Raw genomic sequence first — 27804 nt, 5'->3', positions numbered from 1 at the left:
TTCTCCTATCTGGAGGGTTCGCTGCTCTTCCTGGATCCGGTGCTACTAATGAATTTGGTTCAAATGGCTCTGAGCACTATGGGACTCAACTGCTGAGGTCATTAGTCCCCTAGAACTTAGAACTAGTTAAACCTAACTAACCTAAGGACATCACAAACATCCATGCCCGAGGCAGGATTCGAACCTGCGACCGTAGCGGTCTTGCGGTTCCAGACTGCAGCGCCTTTAACCGCACGGCCACTTCGGCCGGCTTACTAATGAATTTATTGATTTCAAAAATGGTTCAAATGGCTCTAAGCACTTAACATCTGAGGTCAGTAGTCCCGTAGCCATAGAGCTACTTAAACCTAACTAACCTAAGGACATCACACAGATCCATGCCCGAGGCAGAATTCGAGCCTGCGACCGTAGCAGCAGCGCGGTTCCGGACAGAAGCACCTAGAACCGCTCCACCACAGTGGCCGGTATTTATTGATTTCTGTACTCCTGCGAATTGCTTTCCCAAACGTATGACGAAATTCCAATGTTTCATTTTTCTTTTAATTGGCAGCCGGCATCATCAAAATTATATATGCATTCGTTGCACTCACTAGATCATGTTGGAGAAAACGACCAATTGTCAGCGCCTTGTTTTTCTCCTCACACTGTAGGATCGAGCCTTCTGTTCCATGTGGCAATGTACGTTGTAACATCAGGCTTATTTACTTCTGATGGCGATACTGTTGATTGTTCATGAATAGTGCGACGTCCACGTCAGTTTCACCATCAGCACTACGTGGGTTTTCAGAATCAGAAGACGGCAACAACAATTCCCTTACAGCCTCATCTGATAGTGCTCTTCTTCGTAAAATGAAATGTCGTGTGACGAGGGCCTCCCGTCGCGTAGACCGCTCGCCTCGTGCAAGTCTTTCGATTTGACGCCACTTCGGCGACTTGCGCGTCAATGGGAACGTAATGATGATGATGACAACACAACATCCAGTCCCTGAGCGGAGAAAACCTCCGACCCAGCCGGGAATCGGGCACTCAGCTACCGGGGGCGGACTCTTCTCCGTAACATTTTCACTTTGTAGAACAGACGACTGGTATCAAATAACGCTCCAAAATAAATATTTGCTTATCTCACAGAGGACTGTTGATGACTGAAAAGAATAACGACAGTCAACACTAGCAAACGACGCTGTGTAAACAGACATTTGGCTGTTTTAAAAATTGCTTCCAGTCGCACAGGCTTGCGAGACGCGGACGGGAGGAAACGTGAACCAACACTTTAGCACAAAGCGACAGGTAAATTTTTGAAATTATTTTCCAAAATTATGACTGACAAGACAAATTAAGAAAAGCCCTAAAATCTTATTAAAGTAAAATGTGTAGTTACTAACAGAGAAGATAACAAAAATCTCAGACGGACCGGTGAGGCACAATGGTAGTTAAAGCGTTAAGGTGTGTGGAGGAAGCTGCTCAGTGTATTACTGTCACTTTCCCCGTATGCTGTTCCACATCCTAATGTTGTGCGGAAGTAGTGATTGTTGGTAGCTACCCTGCGAGCTCAGGTCTAATTTTGCAGTCATTGAATTTTCGCGATATATGCGCACGAGGAAACAATTAATTAATTGTCTCTTCTAGCAACGTACGGTTTCGGAATTTTAACAGCAAAACATGACACGATGCACCTCGCCTCTCACGCAGCACCTGCCACTGGAGAGACACTTTTACGCATACCACACGAATGCTGCTCTTCTTTGGATCTCCTCAGTTTCTCCAATCTGATAAGAGTTCCATACTGACAAGCAATACTCAAGTACCAGACGAAAGAGGGTTCTGTTAACTACTGGATTTGTAAGTGTACTGTACTTCCATAGGATACCTTAACTCCAAATAATTTTGTGTGTTCGCCGAATTTCAAGTCGTTCAGGACACTGAATGTGACTGCTATCGGCGATCATGTAACGAAATTATAATGTGTCTTTCCGCCTACTTATTCGTAGCACGTTACGTACTTTGTTTATGTCGAGGATGAACTACCAGTGTCTGCGCCATTTCTAGATCCTCTGCTGGTCTTGATCCATTTCACTACAATTCTACAGCGTTGTGATTTCTCTATACACAACGGCATCATTCGGGAACGGCCTATGGAGCTTCCGACGTCATCTGCAACGTCATTTACATGTGTTGTGGACATGCAAATCTACATGAGTGTTCTGCAATTCGCACGTGAGAGTCTAGCAAAGGTTTCATCGAACCACTTTCGCACTATTTCCCTACCGCGGAACTCTCAAAAAGCACGAGGGAAATAGAACACTTCAGTGCGAGCTCCGATTTCTATTATCATGACGATCATTTCTCCCTAAGTGCCGGCCGGAGTGGCCGAGCGGTTCTAGGCGCTACTGTCTGAAACCGCGCGATCGCTACGGTCGCAGGTTCGAATCCTGCCTCGGGCATGGATGTGTGTGATGTCCTTAGGTTAGTTAGGTTTAAATAGTTCGAAGTTCTAGGGGACTGATGACCACAGCAGTTAAGTCCCATAGTGCTCAGAGCCATTTGAACCATTTATTTCTCCCTATGTAGGTGCGCGCTAACACAATAGTTTCAGACTCGGAGGAGAAAGTTAATTGAAATTTCATGAGCATATCCTGCCTCAACGAAAAACGCCTTTATTTTAATGACTGCCATATCCCTCATGTATCATATCCAAGAAACTGTCCAGTTTCGCAATAATGCAAAACAAGCTCTTTTTCGTCGTCTTCCATCGATCTTGTCTGGTAAGGTTGTCATACCGCACACCAATACTCTGTAGTCCAAGCATTATGATTATAAAAATAACTAGCTGGAAATAAAAATATGTGCGAATAGCAAATTAAGTTTCAAATAAATTTAAATTAAATTTTTTTTCATGAAACTCGATCTAAGATTGCGAGCATGGCCAAAAAGTCGGCAAAGTTGCAAAAAAAGTTGTTTCTGAAATGAGTAAAAAGCTGTAGCTCCGCTCGAATAATGTTAAAAGAGAAAGCTGTAGGGCTTAAAAAGATGTATCGATTGCTTTTCTGTAAGTATCGACTGCTTTCTTACATTTCGAGATACATACCGCAAAAACCCGTTAAAAAACGGGTTCTCTACAGCTCGTTAACATTCTCGTTCCCACAGTTGCTATTTACTGTAAGTATAGCAGGCGGTGAGTGAAAAAAGTACCTGTTTGAAAAATTAAAAAATATTTTTTATTTTTCAAGAGATATACATTTTTGAAGAACATATTCTCTAGATTAGTGGCTAGATCTCTGCGGATGGACCTAACCAACGGTTTCAGGCTTATTTTCTTCGTAAAGAATTCTGCTGCTTTGCTATAAAGCCATTTTTTGGATTTGATTCACTTTACGGGAAAAAAAATGACTTCAAAATACTTGCACTATCGTTGGGCGTGTTGTTCTAACTATCTCAATTTATGAAAAACCTTTGAAGAAAAAAACTGCTGACACATTTTTACGAAAAAAATTCTCCGGCCTTCTGGAGCCGTGATAAGTTTTTCTTTCTTTTAATCTAATGGACGCAATTAACATGTTTATAGCGATCCAGTCGATGGAGGTTAGTACTGAATACTTATATTTTCAAGAAAAAAGTATTAAGCTATGTTTAGTTGATTTTTGGTACTAGTAATTGAGTAATAAAGTGAATCATGCAATAACGGCCTGTGTCAACTGGTGAGGGCGGCGGAGTGGGTGGGAGCCGGCACACTCGTTCTGAAAACGAACTGTAAACAGCATGCGCTTGCATAACCTTTCATATCTCGGGTTCTGGACCACTTACAAAAAACCGAGCGAGGTGGCGCAGTGGTTAGACACTGGACTCGCATTCGGGAGGACGACGGTTCAATCCCGCGTCCGGCCATCCTGATTTAGGTTTTCCGTGATTTCCCTAAATCACTCCAGGCAAATGACGGGATGGTTCCTCTGAAAGGGCACGGCCGACTTCCTTCCCCATCCTTTCCTAATCCGATGAGACCGATGACCACGCTGTCTGGTCTCCTTACCCAACCAACCAACCAACCAACCAACCAACCACTTACAAAACTCCTTTGTACTCTCTCTTGAGTAGTTTTACGAGATTAATTATTTTCGCCTTAGAAGCAAAATATACCAGGAAGTACTTAATTTTTATTTGAATTGCCTTTTCTTTACGTTTATCGTCTATTTAATAGTTTTGTGTTATTACAACAACATTTTTCACGTAATAACTTAAATGGTTTGCTTAATTACTGATACGTTATACGTGTTGCCGATTTCATTAACATTTACTTCATTACTTCAGTACTTAAATGTTTTTGGCACAAAACTAAATAAATGCAAAATGCCAGGATAAATTTAAGGAATCTTATCTATTTACACACACATTTAATAACATAACTATCTGTAACATGCGAATGAATCATTATAATGAAACCGCTGATTTACTCGTGTCTTATACTGCTTTCTTTTTCTTGTTGGGTAGTCTCCTGATTTCTTTTCTTCTTCCTCTTTAGTAAAGAAGCGTGTTGAAAGAATCGAGAGCATCTTCAACATTTTCACTCTGTGCTTGCACGCTTTACTTCATTACTCAATTACTGATACTAAAAATCAATGAAACATACGCTGTTTTTGTATAGAAAATATAAGTATTCACTGTTAATCTCCATCAAGGGCATCGTGTAAAACGTTAACTGCGTCCACTAGATCAGAAAAAGAAAAAAAGCTTTTTTTAATTCGTGAAAAAATGTCAGCAAATCCTTTCTTTAAAAATTATTTTCGTAAAATAAATATTGACATAGTTAAAAAACCACTACCAACAAAAGTACAAGTCTTTCAAGTCATTTTTTGGTCTCTACAATTAATAAAAGCGTAAATTTTTTTGAATAACATGGTAGCACAACTCTTTGCCAAGATAAAAGTCTAAAACCGTCACTATACTACCACCCCCTGAGAAAATCTATTCAATTATCGAGAGCTACCTTTTTTAAAATAAAAATCGATGTTCTCGAAAAATAAGTAATATTTTTAAATTTTTAAAATAACTACTTGCCGTGGGCTATATTTACATTAAATAGCAACTACAGGAACCTGAATGTTAACGAGGTATAGAGAACATCATTTTGGATACAGCTCAAAACGTCTATAAGCCACTGATGCTTACAAACAGCAATCGACACATCTATTTACATCGACAATTTTTTCTTTTAACATTGTTTGAATTATGCTGTATTTTTCACTTATTTAAATAAAAAGTTTTTTTGCAACATTTCGGGTTTTTTTGGTCATGTTCGTCATAATGGATCGAGTTTCATGAAAAAAAATCTGTTTAACATTTAATTTGCTATACGCTCATATATTTATTTCAGGTAGCAATTTTTGTAAATCTAACATTAGGTCGTCACAGAATGCTTGGGATGCTAGCAGAGGATGGACAATCGTGGTGGAGGCCGTCTCTTTAGTAGATTTGTTACGTGTTTAGTTCAAAAATGGCTCTGAGCACTATGGGACTTAACTGCAGTGGTCATCAGTCCCCTAGAACTTAGAACTACTTAAACCTAACTAACCTAAGGACATCACACACATCCATGCCCGAGGCAGGATTCGAACCTGCGACCGTAGCGGTCGCACGGTTCCAGACTGAAGCGCCTAGAACCGCTCCGCCATTTCGGCCGGCTTAGGTGTTTAGTGTTCTGTCAATAAAACGCGGACTTTAGTTTGCTTTCCCCACAACATTTTTTAGCTACGATTTAAGATGATCAGAATTGTTATCCCTAGGTCTTCAGTAAAATTACCAGCCTTTGTTTTTAGATGATTTGTAGTATAACCGAAATTTAACGTATTTCGTTTAGAATTCCAATGAATGAGCTCATATTTTTCACTGTTGGGGTCAATTGCCACTTTTCGCACCATACGGACATTTTGTGTAAATCATTTTGCAATTCATTTTGGTCTTATGATTTACTAGACGGTAAATAATACAATCGTCTGCAAAAAAGTAAGATGACTGCTCAGATTGTCTCCTAAATCCTTTATACGCATTAGAACAGCAGACCGCCTATAACGCACCGCCTTGTTTAACTCGATGTCTTTCCGTCAATTACTGCGATATGTGACTTCCCGACAGCAAATCAAGTATCAAGTCGCACAACTGATACGAGACTCCAGATGCACGCAATTTGATTAGAAGCAGTTTGTGAGGAACAGTTTGAAAAGTCATCTAATAATCTGGAATAAACTTGAGATCCTCTGTCGATAGCACTCATTACTACATGAGAATAAAGCACTAGTTGTGTTGCACAAAAACGAAATTTTTGAGTCCGTGCTATGTGTAAATCAGTCGTTTTCTTCGAGGTAATTCGTAATGTTCGAAAACAGTAAGTTTTCCAATATTAATTGTTCTATAATACGTCCTTGGGGTATGTTCGAATTTAGCGCCTGAAGATTTCTCTAAGTTAAGAATGAGTATTTTCTGTTTATTAGAAACTCCTCAGTCCAATCGTAAAGCTGGTCTGATATTCAGCACGCTCGCATTTGTTTCATTTGGCGACAGTGAGGAACTATATCAATCACCTTCCAGAAGGCAGAGAAGTTGACATCGACCTGAGGGCAGGTGGACGAACAGAGCAAGCTGGAATTAACGTCTGTTCCTACAGAACAATTTTCGCTCTCTGGAAACATCATGATACGCCAGCATGAAATTGATACAAAATTGTACAAAAATCTGACGTCAGCGAAAAAGGTATACAGTTGTGTGGTCCTGTCGATGACCATTCTTAAAACAGGAGTGATATATGCAGTTTTTCAACCACTTGGAGTACTTTGTTCGTGCAGCGACCTACGGCCAATTACTGCCAGAAGAAGAAGTTATTTCTGTGCGGAGAGTCGTACAGTATCCCCCATGAAATCTACTTGCCATTCTTCTGTCGGGCAGTTTTAGTTGAATTTCTGCCTCGAGGTCATCGATATCTATCAGTATGGTGTTCCTTCGAGGACTGAACGGATGATCAACAGTACGATCATCCCAAGGAAACAGGTTTGGAAAGAGAAACGTAGTTTTTCACCATTCTATCATCCTCCATCTCAGTTTACTGATCACTTTTCAGCATAAATTGCCTGTAACTGCTCACTCACTGTCACTGTCAAACTAGACACTGTGCTTAAGAAAGGTAAGTCGTATTCTAGACTCAGTTTCCCTGAAATACGAAGAACACAAGTATTCGCAAAGTAACGAGATTTGAAAGCAATGTAACGGTTGATATCTGGCACTTTGTTTTAACTGTTCAGAAACATAAAATTATTCACTGTAAGAAATGCAAAAAGGTAATGTCTTATGTCTGTAATATCATTGAGTCAGAAAAGGAATTACTGCACTCTTTGAAATACTTGAATGTAACAATTTGCGGGGATATGGAATGGGGTGATCACACACGGTCAGTTGTAGCAGTGGCAGATGGGAGACTTCGATTCATTTGTAGAATACTGGATGAAAATGCAATCGATCTACAAAGGAAATTACTTACAAAGCCATTCTAAATTATCGCTCAGGTGTGTGGTATCAACACCAAATATAGTGTGACTAATCGTTAACGCAACCGCTTCCGCAGTGTGCTGTAGGTCGGCGAGGCCGGCTCCTGTTCCCGCGGCGCGGGTTGCAGGACGTCTGCAGTAAATATAATACCGTTTGTCGCGTCAATCATTTCTAACATACGTAACACAGAAACTTAAAAAGAAAAGTAAATTATTCACGTATAACAAGCAAGGAGATGCCGGAACTGCCTCCCTTCGTTGTTCAAGCATTTCTGACGCCTGTTTGGGAAATTGTTTATTACACTCTGCAGTTCCCTCTCAGAAATGGCAACAGTTTCTTGACGAATAGTAGTTCTGATTTCATTTACAGACTTGCTCTTTTAATGCCCACCGCAGCTGGTTAAGTAAGGGAAAGAGGGGCCCATATGTCGTTAGTGGTAATTCTGTCTTCCAAGATCGCCGCCGAGTAAGTGACGCCAGAAACTATTTTTAGAAAGTTAAGTGATTTAGACAGGAATATAATTTAGTTTAACACCGACAACAAATTAAATACGTGCATTAGTGTATCGTTTAGTCTTGCCGTTAAAGGTTCCACTTTTCTTTGAGTATTTTTTCAGGAAAAACGAAAAGATCGTAACTTCGCGAAGTCGCGTTTAGGCTTAAATTTTGTAAACGTCTTTATTTCTTGTTTCACCGTAATTTGACTAGTTTCTCGGTAGCAAATAAGTAAACTACCGTAAATAGCGTATAACTTAATTGTTTTAATACAGATTTCAGAAAAACAGCGTAACTTTATATCAGAAACTTGCTTATATACATTTGTTTATGGGCCTAATTCTCTTAACGTTTTTGGAGAATCAAACTTAAAGTATCTCGTTTAATTGTCCTTTTTCTCATTCCATCGAATGAAATATATAATAAATAGCGTATACCTTCATTGTTTTAATACAGATCTCAGAAAAACAGCGGAATTTTAAATCAGAAACTTGCTTATATACATTTGTGAATACGCTTAATTCTTCTAACGTCTTTTTTAATTTTCGGTAATTTAATTGATTTATTCTAGCTAAAATATTATTTTTGCCATGAGTGAGAAGTGCCTGACTTGCCGTAGAATTGTTAGCTCCGGGGTTTGGTGTGATGGATGCAGAAGTTTCTTTCATTGGGGGGACTGCAGTGGCGTGGGTGTCGGGGAAGTGGATCAGGCTCATCAGTGGTTATGTAGGATTTGCAGCAGAGATAGGAAGATAGTGGAACAGGAGGGGAAAATTGCTGCCCTTCAGGCTGAGCTAGATCAGGCTAGGCAAGATCTGACAGGTTAAGGAGGGAGAAGGGCAAAGAGAGGTGGGAAGTGGCAACAGGTAATAGAAGGAACAGGCCTAGAACTAAGTCCGACAGTTTTGTGGTGAATGTCAAAAATAAGTTTGACCTGTTGCTTCAGTTAGAAACTGATGAGCCTCAAGCAGAGGTAGGTGTAGACAGGACACAACAAACTTTCAATAGGAAATTGAAAAATAATGTAGGAAAGTCATCGAAAAGGAAGAAAGTTTTGTTGTTAGGCAGTTCTCATGCCAGAGGCGTAGGCCAACTTCTGCAGGAGGAATTAGGACCAGAATACCAGGTCACAAATTTTTTTCAAACCAAGTGCTAGTCTGTATCAGGTGACAGAGGATTTAGGTTCACTCTGTAAAGGATTTACCAGGGAAGACACCGTGGTTATTGTGGGAGGGCCAGGGAACAGTATCGACAGAGATCCTGGGTACAATATAGAGTGTGACGTGGTAAAGATTGCGTCGACATCGAGACACACCAATGTTGAAATTGTATCTGTCCTGAGACGCCATGACCGGCCTCTTTTGAACCCTTCTGTTGGGAGAGTTAATTTGGAGTTGGAACGGCTGCTTGGGTCGGGTGCGGGGGATCATATTGGTGTGGTTCCTGTTGATTCTCTCAGTAGGTGGGACTATACCAGGCCCGGCCTACATCTCAACTGGAAAGGGAAGGGTAAAGTGGCTGGGGTAATAGCAGGAAATTTAAGGGGGGAAGGCACTGCCATGAATGGTAAAATACCAGTGGTTACAGGTGTTGGAGCAGCACCATTTTTAGGATAGGTATGACAGAAAGATGTCAAGTTCTACGAGTGGTCAGGATTGAAACAAATCTTCAGTTTAGGAAAGAAATTAAACAGCACAATTCTAGCACATTGGATCACCAATCACAGCTGTCAATTATAAATTTTCACCAATCACCAGAAATTTTATCTCCATCAGGTTGTATCTCAGTCCTAGGTAATTGCATTAATGAATTAAAGTCACCCAACCCAGTTGACATAATCTGCCTCTCTGAACACCATGTGACCACTGGTATAGGAACTAGGCCTAAGCACAATGAGAAACTCAGACAGGAGAATACTACAAATGTTAGAATAAGGGAAAGGTTCGTAAAAGTATAATTAAAAATAATGTAAGTATATTTCATCAAAATATTGGTAGTTTAAAGAATAAAATAGATGAGCTTCCGGTGTGTTTAGAAGATTTAGAAGCTGAGGATGAAACAGATATACTATGCCTGTCTGAGCATCACATTGTTACTGATATGGATAAGGTAAATGTAAGTCGATATAAGCTCTCTGCACATGTAATTAGAGAAAATATGGAGGAAGGAGGAGTTGCCATATATGTCAAAAGTTATCATTGTGCAAAAAGTATAGAAACAAAAAAGTTTTGTGTAGAGAAACATATAGAAGCATGTGCCTGTGAGCTTAAATTAAATAAAGACACATTTATAATTGTAACTGTATATAGGTCCCCATTGGGAAATTTTCATCTATTTCTGAAAAATTTGGACTCCCTGTTGTGCTATCTGTCAGGCAGGGGGAAGCAAATTATTATTTCTGGGGACTTCAATGTAGATTCTCTGAAAGAGGGTAATAGGAAAAATGATCTTGAAGTATTACTTGGTTCTTTCAATTTGACACCTGTTATTGATTTTCCTACTCAGGTGGTAAAGGGAAAGCAGCTCACTGATAGATAACTTCTTTACAGACCAAGATAAGTTTAACCAGATAAATGCTCAGCCTGTTGAGAATGGTCTTTCTGATCATGGTGCACAGCTAGTTACAAAATATGACATAGCTCCATTCAGCAGTACTAAACAGTCCTCCAAAGTAGTACGTTCAGTCAACGATTTAACAATTGCAAATTTCAGGGAAAACCTACAGCAGTTAGACTGGGATGAGGTGTACTGTGAACCTGATGCCAATTTAAAATATAATTTATTTCATGACACTTTTGTAAATGCATTTGAAAACTGATTCCCCAAGAAAATAGTTAAATATACTCATAAGAAACCATGTAACAAACCATGGCTTACTAAGGGTATAAAAATATCTTGTAACCGGAAAAGGGAAATGTATCTGACAGCAATAAAGGGTAGCGACCCAGAAACTATTAAACATTATAAAAACTACTGTGCTACATTAAGAAAAGTTATTAAAAAATCCAGAAGTATGTGTATCATGTCTGAGATCAGCAACTCTTATAATAAAATTAAAACAATTTGGAATATTATTAAAAGAGAAGCAGGTCAACCAAGAGCACAGGAAGACAGTATTACCATCAAATTGAATGAAAACTTTATGAACAAAAAGTCAGAAGTTGAAAATATTTTTAATAATCATTTTCTAAATGTTGTGGATATAGTAGGATCCAGGTGTTCATTAGAAGATGCTGGGCAGTTAATGGAAGAGGCCATACCTATGCAATTTGATACAATTGAAATCTCACCCACTTCTCCCTCTGAAATTAGGAAAATAATAAACTTGCTTAAAAGCAAAAACTCACATGGAATTGATGGCATTTTCAGCAAAATACTAAAAGCTTATTCTCAACAGATAAGTAAGATTCTCAGCCACCTGTGTAATAGCTCTCTGGAACAGGGCATTTTCCCTGATAGACTGAAATATGCTATTGTTATACCTTTGCATAAAAAAGAGGATGGATCTGATGTCAACGATTACTGTCCAATCTCCCTTATAACAGCTTGATCCAAACTTTTTGAGAAAGTAATGTATTCAAGAGCAGCTTCACGTATCTGTAAAAATGAAGTACTAACAAAATGTCAGTTTGGGTTCCAGAAAGGTTTTTTAACAGAAAATGCCATATATGCTTTCACCAACAAATTTTGAATGATCTGAATAACCGAACACCACCCATTGGAATTTTTTGTCATCTCTCAAAGGCTTCTGATTGTGTAAATCATGAAATTCTGCTAGACAAGCTCAAGTATTGTGGTATGGGTGGGACAGTGCACAAATGGTTTAATTCGTACCTAACTGGAAGAGTGCAGAAAGTTGAAATAAGCAGTTCTCCTAATATGCAAAGATCAGCACATTCCTCAAACTGGGGAACTATCAAGAATGGGGTTCCACAAGGGTCGGTCTTGGGTCCTTTGTTGTACTTAATATATGAGGTGCATTCAAGTTCTAAGGCCTCCGATTTTTTTTCTCCAGACTGGAAAGAGATAGAAACATGCGCATTGTTTTAAAATGAGGCCGCGTTCATTGTCAATACGTCCCAGAGATGGCAGCACCGTATGGCAGATGGAATTTTACCGCCAGTGGCGAGAATGATAACTGTTTTAAATACTTAAAATGGCGACGTTTTCCTTACTTGAACAGCGTGCAATCATTCGTTTTCTGAATTTGCGTGGTGTGAAACCAATTGAAATTCATCGACAGTTGAAGGAGACATGTGCTGATGGAGTTATGGATGTGTCGAAAGTGCGTTCGTGGGTGCGACAGTTTAATGAAGGCAGAACATCGTGTGACAACAAACCGAAACAACCCCGGGCTCGCACAAGCTAGTCTGACGACATGATCGAGAAAGTGGAGAGAATTGTTTTGGGGGATCACCGAATGATTGTTGAACAGATCGTCTCCAGAGTTGGCATTTCTGTGGGTTCTGTGCACACAATCCTGCATGACGACCTGAAAATGCGAAAAGTGTCATCCAGGTGGGTGCCACGAATGCTGACAGACGACCACATGGCTGCCCGTGTGGCATGTTGCCAAGCAATGTTGACGCGCAACTACACCATGAATGGGACTTTCTTTTCGTCGGTTGTGACAATGGATAAGACGTGGATGCCATTTTTCAATCCAGAAACAAAGCGCCAGTCAGCTCAATGGAAGCACACAGATTCACCGCGACCAAAAAAATTTCGGGTAACCGCCAGTGCTGAAAAAATGATGGTGTCCATGTTCTGGGACAGCGAGGGCGTAATCCTTACCCATTGCGTTCCAAAGGGCACTACGGTAACAGGTGCATCCTACGAAAATGTTATGAAGAAGAAATTCCTTCCTGCACTGCAACAAAAACGTCCGGGAAGGGCTGCGCGTGTGGTGTTTCACCAAGACAACGCACCCACACATCGAGCTAACGTTACACAACAGTTTCTTCGTGATAACAACTTTGAAGTGATTCCTCATGCTCCCTACTCACCTGACCTGGCTCCTAGTGACTTTTGCCTTTTTCCAACAATGAAAGACACTCTCTGTGGCCGCTCATTCACTAGCCGTGCTGCTATTGCCTCAGCGATTTTCCAGTGGTCAAAACAGATTCCTAAAGAAGCCTTCGCCGCTGCCATGGAATCATGGCGTCAGCGTTGTGAAAAATGTGTACGTCTGCAGGGCGATTACGTCGAGAAGTAACGCCAGTTTCATCGATTTCGGGTGAGAATTAGAAAAAAAATCGGAGGCCTTAGAACTTGAATGCACCTCGTATATTAATGACTTGCCATTCTATATTAATGAAGTGGCAAAGTTAGTTCTCTCTGCTGATGATACAAGTATAGTAATCACACCTGACAAACAAGAATTAACAGATGAAATTGTCAATAATGTCTTTCAGAAAATTACTAAGTGGTTCCTTGTAAACCGACTCTCACTGAATTTTGATAAGACAGTACATACAGTTCTGTACAGTAAATGGTATGGCGCCGTTAATAAATATAGACCTTAATCAGAAGCATATACTAGGGTAGAATATTCAAAATTTTTAGGTGTGTCCATTGATGAGAGATTAAATTGGAAGAAACACATTGATGATCAGCTGAAACGTTTGAGTTCACCTACTTATGCAATAAGGGTCATTGCAAATTTTGGTGATAAATATCTTAGCAAATTAGGTTACTACGCCTATTTTCACTCATTGCTTGCATATGGCATCATATTTTGGGGTAATTCATCACTGAGGAATAAAGTATTTATTGCACAAAAGCGTGTAATCAGAATAATAGGTGGAGTCCACCAAAGATCATCCTGCAGACATTTATTTAAGAATCTAGGGATATTCACAGTAGCGTCTCAGTATATGTACTCTCTTATGAAATTTTTTATTAACAACCAAACCCATTCAAAAGTAATAGCAGTGTGCATAACTACAATACTAGGAGAAAGGATGATCATCACTATTCAAGATTAAATCTAACTTTGGCACAGAAAGGGGTGAATTATACTGTCACTACAGTCTTTGGTCACTTACCAAATAGTATCAAAAGTCTGACAGATAACCAACAAGTATTTAAGAAGAAATTAAAAGAATTTCTGAATGACAACTCCTTCTACTCCATAGAGGAATTTTTAGATATGAATTAAGAAGAAAAAGAAAAAAAACCAAACAAAAAAATTATATTAAAAAAATAAAAAAAAACAAAAAATAAAAAAGTTGTTATATTACCTTAATTATGTTGTTAAATTAACTTAATTATGTCTTGTGTTGGAAAATTTGACTCGTTCCACATCATTACGAAATATCGTATTCATGATCCATGGAACTAGGATTAATCTAATCTAATCTAACACGTCACAAATTTCCTGTAACAGAAATTAGCTATTTGTGCCTTCGCAGAGTTCTACTGAAAGGTATCGAAAGCACGTTCTCTCTCAGTTAACTGACAAAAGGCTGCAAAACATTCATTCATTCATTCACAAGACGGCAACCTTTTTATGCAGGGTCACCCAGTTCAAGTCCTTGCTCTGCAGTTAACTTCAATGACTTTGTAGCCGTTTGAACAGAGCGACAGGAAATTCTCATTTGCTGAGAAAGACGTTGAACTGATTTTTTAGGAGACCTTCCCAGAGCACACTCAATGTTATCCAGAGTTTCTTCTGTGAGTACAGTATGTGGTTGTCAGTGTCTCCTGTCAAGAACACTTCCCGTTTCGCGAAATTTATCTCTCATTCGATGAATGGTACTACGAATTTGAACTTTAACCTCAGGAAATTCCTCTTGAAATAATCTCATTACTGCACGCGCTGATTCTGCACGTACTTATGAATCATATATGAATACTCTTTGGCGAATAGAATACTTATATTTCGCCATTTCACTGAAACACTTTCACTCGGTACACTGTACTGCGTCGTCTAACAAACACGTGCTACCTGCACAAACAAAGGCCCCACAGCCGAGGCAAAGTTTACTCCACACCAGCGCTGCCGCCGGTTGGCTGCAAGACGGACAACAAAATTACCGTCCAGTGGTTGCGTTAAAGACTGATCGCCCTGTAGAATTAACACCGGATACTGAACTACACAAACACGGGCATAATTAATTGCCTGTAGATTTGTTTGACTCAAGGAACAGAGACATTGATGTGCTGGCAAACTAGAACATGCTTGAGGATAAACGCTATCTACCAGGTGCGAGTTGACTTTCAAATTTTTAAGAATCAATATTAAGTGAGATATTGGCAGCCCCCTACATATCGCTTCCAAGAACCGGATAACACAAGATGAGGCTACTTATAGCGTGTGCAGAGCTATTAGACCAGTCATTCTTCCTGTGCTCCAGATATAAACACGACGGCAAGAAACCTTGTAAGTAGGCTGTTTAGGTTCTTATATTGGTAACGCCGCCGCCACGTAGCGCTCTGTATGAAAATCACTGGCTGTGCTGTGTGCAGTCTGTGGCTGGTTGGCATTGTTGTAATACTCGCCATTGTAGCGTTGGGCAGTTGGCTGTTAACAGCGCGTAGCGTTGTGCAGTTGGAGGTAAGCCGCCAGCAGTGGTGGATGTGGGGAGAGAAATGGCGGAGTTTTGAAATTTGTAAGACTGGATGTCATGAACTGCTATATATATTATGACCTTTGAACACTATTAAGGTAAATACATCGTTTGTTCTCTATCAAAAAATGGTTCAAATGGCTCTGAGCACTATGGGACTTAACAACTGAGGTCATCTGTCCCTTAGAACTTAGAACTACTTAAACCTAACTAACCTAAGGACATCACACACATCCATGCCCAAGGCAGGAGTCGAACCTGCGACCGTAGCTGTTCTCTGTCAAAATCTTTAATCTGATAACTATGCCTATCAGTAGTTAGTGCCTTCAGTAGTTTGAATCTTTTATTTAGCTGGCAGTAGTGGCGCTCGCTGTATTGCAGTAGTTCGAGTAACGAAGATTTTTGTGAGGTAAGTGATTTGTGAAAGGTATAGTTTAATGTTAGTCAGGGTCATTCTTTTGTAGGGATTATTGAAAGTCAGATTCCGTTGCGCTAAAAATATTGTGTGTCAGTTTAAGCACAGTCATGTATAATTTTTCTAAGGGGACGTTTCAACCTCATTACGAGTTACAATGGAAGTACTCGCTGCCATACACTTCAGAATGCTTTGCCGATTACGGAAGATGGAAGGAGGGCTTAAGGTACAATCAATCCGTCCCATTTGAATGGACACAATAGATGGTGTGTTTTTTTTCGCTGAGTACGCCTCTGCGCTTTAGATTCAAAATACACTAGTAACCAAGACACCACGTCACTTCTTCTGAATGGCTTATCTCAGTTTTCCGAGTATCTGACATTTCTGATGGTCCTCCCACGTTCCATGAAGTCCCCAAACAAGATTGCTTTATCGTCCCAAAAATGGTTGCCATGTTGTTTTTAGCAGGACGCTCCTTTCCTCTTTCGTTCGGTGAGTGGGTACGCCTCCACACCAGTGTTGCAGTGTTGTGCTAGCGTACGAAGCCCATATCTCAGCACTGATCAAGATTCCGTTCAATACGCCGCTTACTTTCTCATTGTAACAGGAAAGGAATTTGAATAAAAAGATCATCTGCTTACTTGGTTCTCAGAAAATAATTTCGGAACCCTAAGACCACAGAACTTCTCATACCCTAATGTTTAGTCACGATTCCAAGCAAAACACTTCGACAAATATGCGGGAAGTTATGACAGTTGAGATATAGTGAAACTCCGGACATGAATGAACTAGGATTTACATTATTTTGACGAATGTATAAGCAAACTATTATTTACACTAGCTATAAATTGAATTCGGTAGCGCTGTTTTAAACATATTTGCCTTGTATTCGGCTGGATGAAGGCGTTAATTCCAGCCGGCTATCCTGAAATAGGTTTTCTGTAGTTTTCCTTAGTAAACGGGGAAAATGCCGGTATGGTTCATAACAACGGACAAAGGTTGACTATCTATCCTATCATCGTCAAGCTGGACCTGCAAGTATGGGAGTTACTGCATACACTCGGAAAATGTTAGCGCCGAAAAACTTTTTTACTGAAGGACGACGTTTTTATACATCTGTTAATGAAGTACACTCATAACGAAATCCTGATATAAACAAAACAGGCTCTGCCAGTCAATTTAAACTATATTAGTCATATATACGCCAAAGAGCAATATATCATAAATTCAATTGCACAGTTCCACAAATATTTAGAATTCCTTCATGTTTTGTAATTTATGGGAATCGGTTGCATTAATAAACCAATTGGAGTAAAAACTGCATACTATTTTCTGGATTTCATAAAAATGCGTCAGGTAATATTGTATTATCATTATTTATACCGTCCTAGATTTTAACAGAAATTTTATTAATTATCTCACTAAATTAAATGCGAATCCGGTTCGCTGTAGTTGCGTTATAAATATTCTGCACAGTATGCGTATGGAATCTACTTTCAGTTTCTGATAACTGTGCAGTGTAAGTTTATTACACATGGCTGAAATGCGAAGGAAGAAAAGAAGATTGTTTTTTAATATCCAACAGACTTAGTCGTCATTAGATACTAAGATCGTCTTGGATAAAAGTTGGGCTTGAAATTAGCAACATAAATTTCAAAGGAACCACATTGGCACTCACCTAAGTTATCTGAGAAAACAGCGGATAATGTAAATCTGGATGTTTGGCCGCATATTTCAAACAAGTCTCGCGAATTCGAAGCCAGTATCTTTACCACTGCTCCATTTCTACTAAGAAGTGGCAAAATTACGAGGTAATTTGATGGTAATGAGATGCAAAATGTTCTGTGTAGCTTTGAATAACTATCCAATTGTGTCCGTTTGCCGAATAAATTAGATTAAAAGGCAGAAGAAAAAATGTAAGATGTACAGTAGTATAAAAAAGGTGTGACTTATAGTTAGATGCTAACCATCACGAAAAGATAAAATTTTTATTACTTTCAAATCACGTTATAGACACTAGGAATCACTTTACGCGGTGTGCAGCCAGCTGCAGGTGGTGGCACATGTCGGCACTAATGACGAATGTCGCTTTGGATCTAAGGAAATTCTCTCTGGATTCCAGCGGCTATCTGATTTGGTGAAGGCTGCCGGTCTTGCTTACGAGATGAAGGCAGAGCTCACCATCTGCAGCATCGTTGACAGAACCGACTGAGGACCTTCGGGGCAGAGCCGGGTGGAGGGTCTGAATCAGAGGCTCAGACGTTTTTGCGACCGTGTTGGCTGCAGATTCCTTGACTTGCGCCATAGGGTGGTTGCGAAAACACACTTGACCTCTTAGCCGCAAACAATCCACAGCTAATAGAGAGCATCATGACTGATACAGGGATAAGGTCGTTGTAGCTAGGCTCAATACCGTTTCTTCCAAATCTACCAGAAACAAACGCAAAATAATTTTATTTAAAAAAGCGGATAAAGTGTCACTAGAAGCCTTCCTAAGAGACAATCTCCATTCCTTCCGAACTGACTATGCAAATGTAGACGAGATGTGGCTCAAATTATAAGGTATAATAGCAACAGCAATTGAGAGATTCATATCTCATAAACTGGTAAGAGATGGAACTGATCCCCCATGGTACACAAAACAGGTCCGAACGCTGTTGCAGAGGCAACGGAAAAAGCATGCGAAGTTCAGAAGGACGCGGAATCCCGAAGATTGGCTAAAATTTACAGACGCGCGAAATTTGGCACGGACTTCAATGCAAGATGCCTTTAATACGTTCCACAACGAAACATTGTCTCGAAATTTGGTAGAAAATCCGAAGAAATTCTGGTCGTATGTAAAGTACACAAGCGGCAAGACGCAGTCAATACCTTCGCTGCGCAGTGCCGATGGTACTGTTACCGACGACTGTGCCGCTAAAGCGGAGTTATTGAACGCAGTTTTCCGAAATTCCTTCACCAGGGAAGACGAATGGAATATTCCAGAATTTGAAACACGAACAGCTGCTAGCATGAGTTTCTTAGAAGTAGATACCTTAAGGGTTGCTAAGCAACTCAAATCGCTTGATACGGGCAAGTCTTCAGGTCCAGATTGTATACCGATTAGGTTCCTTACAGATTACGCTGATACAATAGCTCCCTACTTAGCAATCATATACAACCGCTCGCTCACCGATAGATCTGTACCTACAGATTGGAAAATTGCGCAGGTCTCACCAGTGTTTAAGAAGGGTAGTAGGAGTAATCCATCGAACTGCAGACCTATATCATTGACGTCGGTTTGCAGTAGGGTTTTGGAGCAGATATTGTATTCAAACATTATGAATCACCTCGAAGGGAACGATCTATTGATACGTAATCAGCATGGTTTCAGAAAACATCGTTCTTGTGCAACGCAGCTAGCTCTTTATTCGCACGAAGTAATGGCCGCTATAGACAGGGGATCTCAAGTTCATTCGTATTTCTAGATTTCCGGAAAGCTTTTGACACCGTTCCTCACAAGCGACTTCTAATCAAGCAGAACACACTGTTATCTTCATCATGGTGATTACCGTCATCGTCGTCGTTGGCGGTCAATATAAAGTCGAAAAAAAAAACAAAGCAACAAACGCAAAATGAACTCTTCACAGTTGTGTTACGTTGGCTCACATCGCATAATAAGAGTGGCTGAATCTAGTAGCCGAAAGCAAAAGAGGAGCGTTTCTGTACCCACAGGTCATACGGAACCCGTATTCACCACATTTCAAAATAAATCTCGTCGTCATTTCCTTCATACATCTCCGCTCCCTTACCATGGATCCCATTTACCATAGTTATGCCACTGCTGTAACCCAGAACTTGTAAAATTAAGACGAGAGGGCAGCAAAAGGTCATTCTCCACAGTAACGAGAATGTTTATGAGGCAGTGTTTGTTAAGGGCACAGTTAAGTGGGAGGTGTCTCAAGGTCAACTACTGTTCCTTATATATGTAAACAATTAGCGTTGTAGTACGACAGGCGATTCTAAAATATAAGGGAAGTCAAGTGAAAACGAGACCGATGCAAAAAATGAGTAAACTTTTTATCATTTCAAAAGTAATCGACATAACTGTTAATCCATTTATCCTATTGCCAGGCAAAACGGTCAGTGCCTTGAAGAAAAAATGTTTGCGGTTTCCTAAGGAACTATGCGCCCAGGCGTGCAGCTCTTTGTCCGTGAGTCCGACCACCAGTTGCCAAGGTTTTTTGAGTAGGCTGCTGAAGTTTCGCTAGGAAGCAAAGCCCTTCTACAGCCTCCAATAAGTCCCGATCACTCCCCAAGTGACTTCCATATTTTTGAAACTCTTATGAAACAGTTTCATAACCGTCGATTTGTTTCGAAGAGGTGGACGCCTGAGTACAATCAAGATTCCGTAATCAACCGCCAAGATATTTCCAGGGAGACACACTCTTTTCTCTCAAATATGGTGATTACTTTTGAAATAATAAACAGTTTACTTAATTTTTTTCCGTGTGTCTTGTTTTAATTTGACTGTCCCTTAAATTTATGTCTGCTGATTACACTATATTGTTAGTGAGGTAGGATGGGAAAGGCATAGGCAGTGGATAAAATAGTGCAGCTCAGGACATAAGTTCATGACTTGTGAAAACTAAATTGATACTACATCAAAGAAAGGTACATATTTTTTTTACAGTTTCCAATACATAATTCAGCTATAACTGACATTTTGACTACACATAATGGACATATGATTGGTGAGTGTTAACAATCAAAATTCCGAGGTGTTCAGATAAATGGTAAGCTGTCATGGAAAGCCCATGTTCAGAGCTTATTCAAAAACTGATACTGCTATGCTTAGAACAGTATGTGGAGTAAGTGATAGCCCAACACGAAAATTAGTTTTGCTTTCATTCGCTAATGAACTACGGTATTATATTCTGACGTAAACCTTCCCATTCACAATAGGAATTGTAACTCAGAAACGAGCAGTTCGAGCAGAACGTGATCTAAGTTCGCGAACCTCTTACCTACCTCTGTTTGGCAGGATGAAAATTCTGACATTGGCCTCTCGATATATATATGTTTAATGCCATTAGCTTTTTCACAGTATGGGCTTATTCCAAAGAATTAGCATCTTTCACTCAGTAGATAGAAATCGAATCTGCTTTTGGATCTCACCTCCTTGATTCGTGTGCAGAAAGGGGTACATTATTCTGTTGCATTCCTTTTCGATTAGCTACGAGAAGGATTGAAAAATCTTAGCAGTAATATTTGCTCTATCAAATCTAACTTGAAGAATTTTCTCATAGCTCATTTATTCTGTGGAGGAGTTCATGGAAAAAATTAAGAAAATTCCTCTGTTTTATTGTTAATTCTAATAATATATACTAGTCGACTTCATCGGAATTATTAAATTTTCATGTCTAAACGGGTGACATCACCGTATACTTTTTCAAGTGGAAATAAATAACAACCAACCACTAGTAAATCGGATGGATTATTAAAATCTCTTTACCGTGGTTTCAACCAGCACCCCCTGTAAAAGAAAGCCTGTCTACGTAGTGCGTGACGTCACAAGATGGCTACACACATAGTCCCTTCTTCAACAGTTTCACGGAACAGTGCTTGTGAATAGTCGTTCGGCGAGTTACGCGTCAGTTTAGTATTATAGTGAATGGTGTTCCTGCGTTAGTGTACGTGATTTGGTTGTTTAGTTTCTGTGCACTAAACTGGTGATCTGTTTTTCTTTGCTGTGAAAATTTCGTTGCCTGCAAAATGCCGTATCGTTGTTGTGTGCCGAATTGTAGAGGAAATTACGACGGTGGACCAAAAGTAACCGTGTTTAAATTTCCGGAGGATGAAGCAACGAGGAAGAAATGGTTGTCACGTATTCGCAGACATAACTTCACTCCTTCTTCAAGTTCAAGAATAAGTATTTGTTTTGTTTATTTCTTAAAAGAGGTTAAGTGTGCTAACACAGAATAGGCACTTATGCAGTAAGGAAGGTCAGCGACATTTTGACTAATAGATCTTAACTGAATAAGTGCCGAACTAAATAGCGTTTCGTTTTCTTGCCCTGGCAATTCTACAGTTTAGCTGGTATAGGTTATATGAATTCTGTAAGTTCAACCAGTATAGCCTAAGCACAGTCATACTTACGTAGTTAAATATCTCAGTATATCTTTATACTTACTGTTTATGCTGCCTGTTGTTAGGAATAAAAGTCGGTTTATAATTAAGTACGTGCACTTAAGATACAGACGACTTTCGATGTATTCTGCTTCTGTATTTAGTGTTTCTTTTTGCTGTAAAAGTCTTTAGGAAGTTGCCTGTTCAAAAACAAGTAATGTGGTTTACCCAGAAATCGAAAATGAAGTAAAAACAGTGTCTCAGTCGCTTGTTTTTAATAAATTATTGGTGGGAATTTGAAGTCATTGCAAGGAATGTTACTATTAGGGAATATAGTAGGCTTTAGACTTAACAGTGAACCATAGACAGGAAAAATGAATGAGTACATGAATGGATTAACAGGCCATCACAAAATGCAAAGGGAGAAACTGTGAAAACATATAAAAAATACTTGTGGATTTTACAAATTCTTACTTTCTGGGTCTGGAATTTCAGATACATGCCAGTGACCTACACAGCTGTCTTATAGATACACAGCTACAGTACTTGAAAGCAATTGTGTACTCATGTTTAGCCTAATAGGTAGCACATAAGTGGCAATGTATTAGTTCATCATACTGTCAGTTTTTATGTAAGTTATGAACTGATATCAAAAGCAAAACAGTGTCTATCTGATAAAAAGCACTACCTTTAAGTATTTCATAGTTCTAAAGGTTACACAGTGTGACAATTACTTTGTATTATTCTGTTACTGTGTCACAGTTGCTTCTATGGATTACACCTGTGTGAGTTTGGTGTCATCATGCTTTCTTGTGTCCGAGGTGTGTGTGTGGGGTGGGGGGTGGGGGGGAATAGAGCAAGACATTAAGCAAAAGTCCCACCCCTCTTGTGAATATATGAGCTTCAAGGCTAAATTATAAAAAAAATTGTCACTGTTATTGAATCATGCTACAAACATTAGTCAATGTTTGTAATTTTTGATGGGGAAAGTACTTTCTTCATTTCACCATCTCTTTAAGAGCTTGTTGCCATGACATGTAACTGCATGTGTTTTGATATTGAAGTGTTATTGTTTTATAGAGTTACTATGCCATGGCCACATTTATCACTTGAGTATTCTGCATTTTAGTTGGGAGTCTATTTGTATTTTAGAACTAGAAACTAACTTTATATTCATAAATTGTTTTCACACTATTAATATTGTCATCACATTCAGTTGTAAGCACAGTTTTCATTTTTTATTCATTTTTAATTACAGGTATGTCATGTTCACTTCCACAAGGATGATGTTATTTGGGAAACACAAATTGTGGATGAAAGGACTGGTCAGTTATTAAGAGCCCCCCTTCTCAAACAACGTTTGAGACCACATGCAGTTCCATCACTACTCCCAAACTGTCCTTCCTACCTTTCAAAGGAAGAAAGTAGACGTGAAGGGCCAGAGGAGAAAAAGCAAAGGCTTGAAAATGAGCAGTTAGCTGCAGCGTTACAATATAGTTTAGCATCACAGAAGGACTATGAAAACACTTTCAGCTTCAGTTCTTTAGAAGAGTTGATGTTGCGTACGAATGAAGTGGATTTGCCCAACGAGTGGAGTGTGATCGAAAAACACAGTGATTTTGTTTGTTTTTTAAAGATAATAAGAAATCCAGCACCATTAATCACACATTCTGTCGTTATAGATAGTAATTTAAATGTTTCATTGTTTAAGAAAGATGTACAAATTAAGACATTAGGAAAAAGATCTTTTCCTGTAATTGTAACCAATATCCATGAAATTGTCAGTGTACTGCAGGAGTTTTCAGACACAGATTGTGGGCACTCAGAAACTTCTATAGATAGTATTGTAGAGATAGTGAAAGACAGTCTAGGAGTGCTGAAAGACAGTTTACAGGAGAGTGAAAAGGAGATGGTAGACTTTATATATGAACAAGTTAGTCTCATAAATGTAAAGAAATTTAATCATAGGTTTAGTTCTACATTTATGATACTGTGTTGTTTGCTATTTTCCATTTCATCTCATGCTTACAATTTTTTACGTAGCAGCTCATTAATGAAAATGCCACATCCAAGCACTCTGCGTAGGGTCTGCAGCAAATTTAATGTGAATCCATCTCACGAAAGGCTTGGGGGAAGTAATTTCCTGTCCTATGCAAGACAGAAATTTCAATACTTGAACAGCAATGATGTCAATGTTGTTTTGAGTGTAGATGAAATTCATCTAAATTCTTATTTGGAATATAAAGGAGGTAGTGTTTTGGGCATGTCATATAACTCGGAATGTGCTGCAAATTCAGCATTTGTATTTATGTTGCAGAGTGTCAAGTCTTTGTACAGGGATGTTGTTCACATTTTACCGGTGAAAACCATTTCATCTAATGCATTATACGATGTGCTACTGGCCATAATAAATGGCCTTGAACTAATAGGCTATAGGGTTTTTTGTGTGGTAACTGACAACAACAAAATCAATAGCAAAACCATGTCAATGTTTTCTCTGGATAAAGCTGTTAATATAGTTTTTAAACATCCATCTGATCCTAATCGCCCACTTTTCTTTTTAATTGATGCCGTACACATTGTTAAATGCATAAGAAATGTGTGGCTGAACCAAAAAAATGATGGTAAAGATATGTTTTATCCTCAGTTTCCAGTTAGAAAAGAAGTGGAAGAAAATAAGTTTTCTGTAGCTTCTTTTAAAACACTGAAACAGATTTATGACATAGATTCCAGTTCTTTAGTAAAATATTGTCACACATTGTCTCTCAAATCACTTTGCCCTACATCATTAGAAAAACAGAGTATGAAACTAGTGCTGCAGATATTCAATCGACATGTGTCAGAGGGCCTTGAGGTAGCTAGTGATAAATTTGATTTGAGACATGCACCATCAACAGCAGAATACATTCGAATAATAACAAAATGGTTTGATGTCATGAATGTGAAATCAGTGTTTAAAGGGAAACACAAACAGAATCCTTATATGGATCCGTTGACAACTGATAGCGTTTCTATGCAATTTTTGCTAGATTTTCTAGACTGGCTTGATGTGTGGAAAGCAAAGGGTTTGTCAAGTGGGTTTCTCACAAAAGAAACATTTTTTGCTATTCAGCATACAACATATGCCGTGGTAGAGATTGCTCGATACTGTACTGAAGAGCTAGGTATGAGCTATTTACTGACAGCCAAGCTACAAACGGATGTGCTTGAGCGGCGTTTTGGAAAGTATAGACAGCTTGCAGGTTCCCAATACAATGTTTCAGTGACACAAGTCTATGAAGCAGAAAAGAAGCTTCGAATTCAAAGTGTAATGCCTTTAGTTTTATGTTCTCCTTCCTATGGCAATATCACAGTAGGGGCCATAAAAAATTTTATGTTTTCTGAAGTTGAAGAAACAGACACATTAGACATAGAAGTCAGTGTAACTCAAGACGATGTTCTTTCAGTGAAAGATATTGCAACGTCTTTAACTTTCATTGCAGGCTACTGTGCTCATGCAGTGATTAAGAAGCTGAAATGTGAGAGTTGCCTTAATGAAATTGTGATTGAAAAGGAGTTGCCAATAAACGAACATTTTAGTTTGATACAGAGACTTGATCATGGAGGACTAAAATACCCATCAGACACTATTTTAAATATGATTGTCTACACTTATATTGTCATCGGCAAACTTCTCAAAGAACATGAAAGAGATTTTCTTGCCTGTACGAATCAACGTGCTATTGCCTGTGCAGTAGCACTTGCTACTCTTCACGAAAATGACTTTTTATTATTTGATGGGGTATGCTGCAATGGACATTCATCCCAGGCAATAATGAAAAGTGTTGTTTGGGTTGGTGTCAATATATTTTTAAACAACTACTGTAAAAAGGTTAATGGAAAAAAAAGTTCAAAAAACACTCAGCGAAAACTGCAAACTCTTACAACATAATTTTGAAATCTTTATCTTAGATTCTTTTTAAATCATTAATACAAAACCTGTCATCAGTAATATTGCCACATCAACAAATGCCTCTTAAGCTGAACTAGTCAGGTTAATCTGAAACTAGTCAAACTTACCAAATTGCAACTTATGGCTGAGAGTTTGTATAAATATTTTAATATACAGCTGCTAACAGCTATCAACACTAATATCCTAACGTGAAATTTTTATCAAAGAAATTAATCTTTAATATAAAGAATCTTACACTAATTCTTTCTCAGTTGAAGTTGGGTGGTGAATGATACATACAGGAGGGAGGGGAGGGGGTGTGGCAGGCAGAGAGGACCAATAGTAATCTTGTTATAGTATGTGAAACCTAAAAATCATTTCGCTTGCTTTTCCGAGTATGACTTAAACCACTTCTTTGCTGCATGCCTTATTCATAGTATTTCTAATTTGTGTAATAAAGTTATGTGGCCCAACATGGCACATGCCTTTGACAAAGACAAGACAATGCCATTTTGATCACCTTCCTTTATTATTTTGAGAAAAACTTACACAAACTGTGCTATAGCAGACTCCACTTTTTTTGCAAACAAGGTTAGTTTGTTTTGGTGATAAATGGAAGACAAGAGCAAAATTGCTCTATAGTTCTCTACATTCTCTGCAACACTTTTCTTTGTATACTGAAGTTATTACTTTAGCTTGTGATACATGTGAGAAATCTGCCAATTTGTAATGATTCATTAATTGTTACTGTTGAAAAAGCTACTATAGTATTTATGCATTCTTTAGGTAGACAAACTTCGATTTCACGTAGTGTTCGTGGTGTTCCTCTGTCTTCTACTACTGTCACTGTTATGAGTGCAGATGTGCAAGCTGTGACAATTGCCCCTCTTTTTCTGAGTTTACTACTTTCTCTGCAGCTGTTATAACTGTTGTTCTCTCAACATTTTCTTATGTAGATCATGTTTGCATATATTTTACTACCAATTCAAATGGAGAAGCTGGTGGGGGAGGGCTTTGCAGTACTTTCATGGCCTTTGTGTATAATGATTGGCAGGTCTCCTCATCTAATAGTAATGTAATTCTGGAACAGCTCTCACTTCTGTTACAAGCACTATTGAGTGCCACTAATCCTCAGGTTGACTAATTACTGAGCTCTTTAAATAGATGCTTGCTCTGTGCCATAAAGTGCCTTCTTGTTAGCTCATCTTTGCTGAGGAGAAAAAATCTGAGGTGGACTCTCAGGTATGCCCTTCTGTTGGCTTTTTGAATATATTTGTTTATAAAAGAATATTAAAAAAGCTTAAGCCTGTCACAATTGCTTATCACTCACCTAATCTAATTAATGTTAGCAGATCATATTCCAACACCACTTGACACATTTTTGCCACATAACATACACTTACAGTTGGTAATTACTTGCAATTTACAGGGTGACCTAATATAATGTCTATATGCATTGCCATTTTTCTACTACAGTGCTTTCATATGCATTCTTCCTACACAAAACTTTATGGTGCAGTGTTTTATTTGCATTCTTTTAGTGTCCCACTTAAAGACCTTCCATTACTACCCTGGAGATTATAAAATAGCAATTTAATAATTAATGTTGTTCAAAATTTATCATTATTATTCCTAAAATTATGAAACTTAAGTCTCAAGAATGTGGTTATTGTTAATGTTTGGCCTTGGTGTCCATAAGTCTTAATTATTTTGTCCCTACATAGTATTCATGCTGTACATCTATAATTTTCTATTGTG

At 38.8% G+C, this 27804-nt stretch overlaps 1 protein-coding gene across 1 annotated transcript in view; it reads right to left on the bottom strand.

The window, feature by feature from the left end:
- The window catches only part of LOC126252566 (glutamate receptor ionotropic, NMDA 2B), an 874952-nt gene that overhangs the window by 578704 nt on the left and 268444 nt on the right, over positions 1-27804 (bottom strand). The window lies entirely within an intron of this gene.

Source organism: Schistocerca nitens, chromosome 4 (genome assembly GCF_023898315.1).
Source record: "Schistocerca nitens isolate TAMUIC-IGC-003100 chromosome 4, iqSchNite1.1, whole genome shotgun sequence".
Classification (NCBI taxonomy): Eukaryota; Metazoa; Arthropoda; class Insecta; order Orthoptera; family Acrididae; genus Schistocerca; species Schistocerca nitens.
The sequence above is the reverse complement of the archived record's forward strand: the minus strand, read 5'-3'. Positions and strand labels throughout refer to the sequence as shown.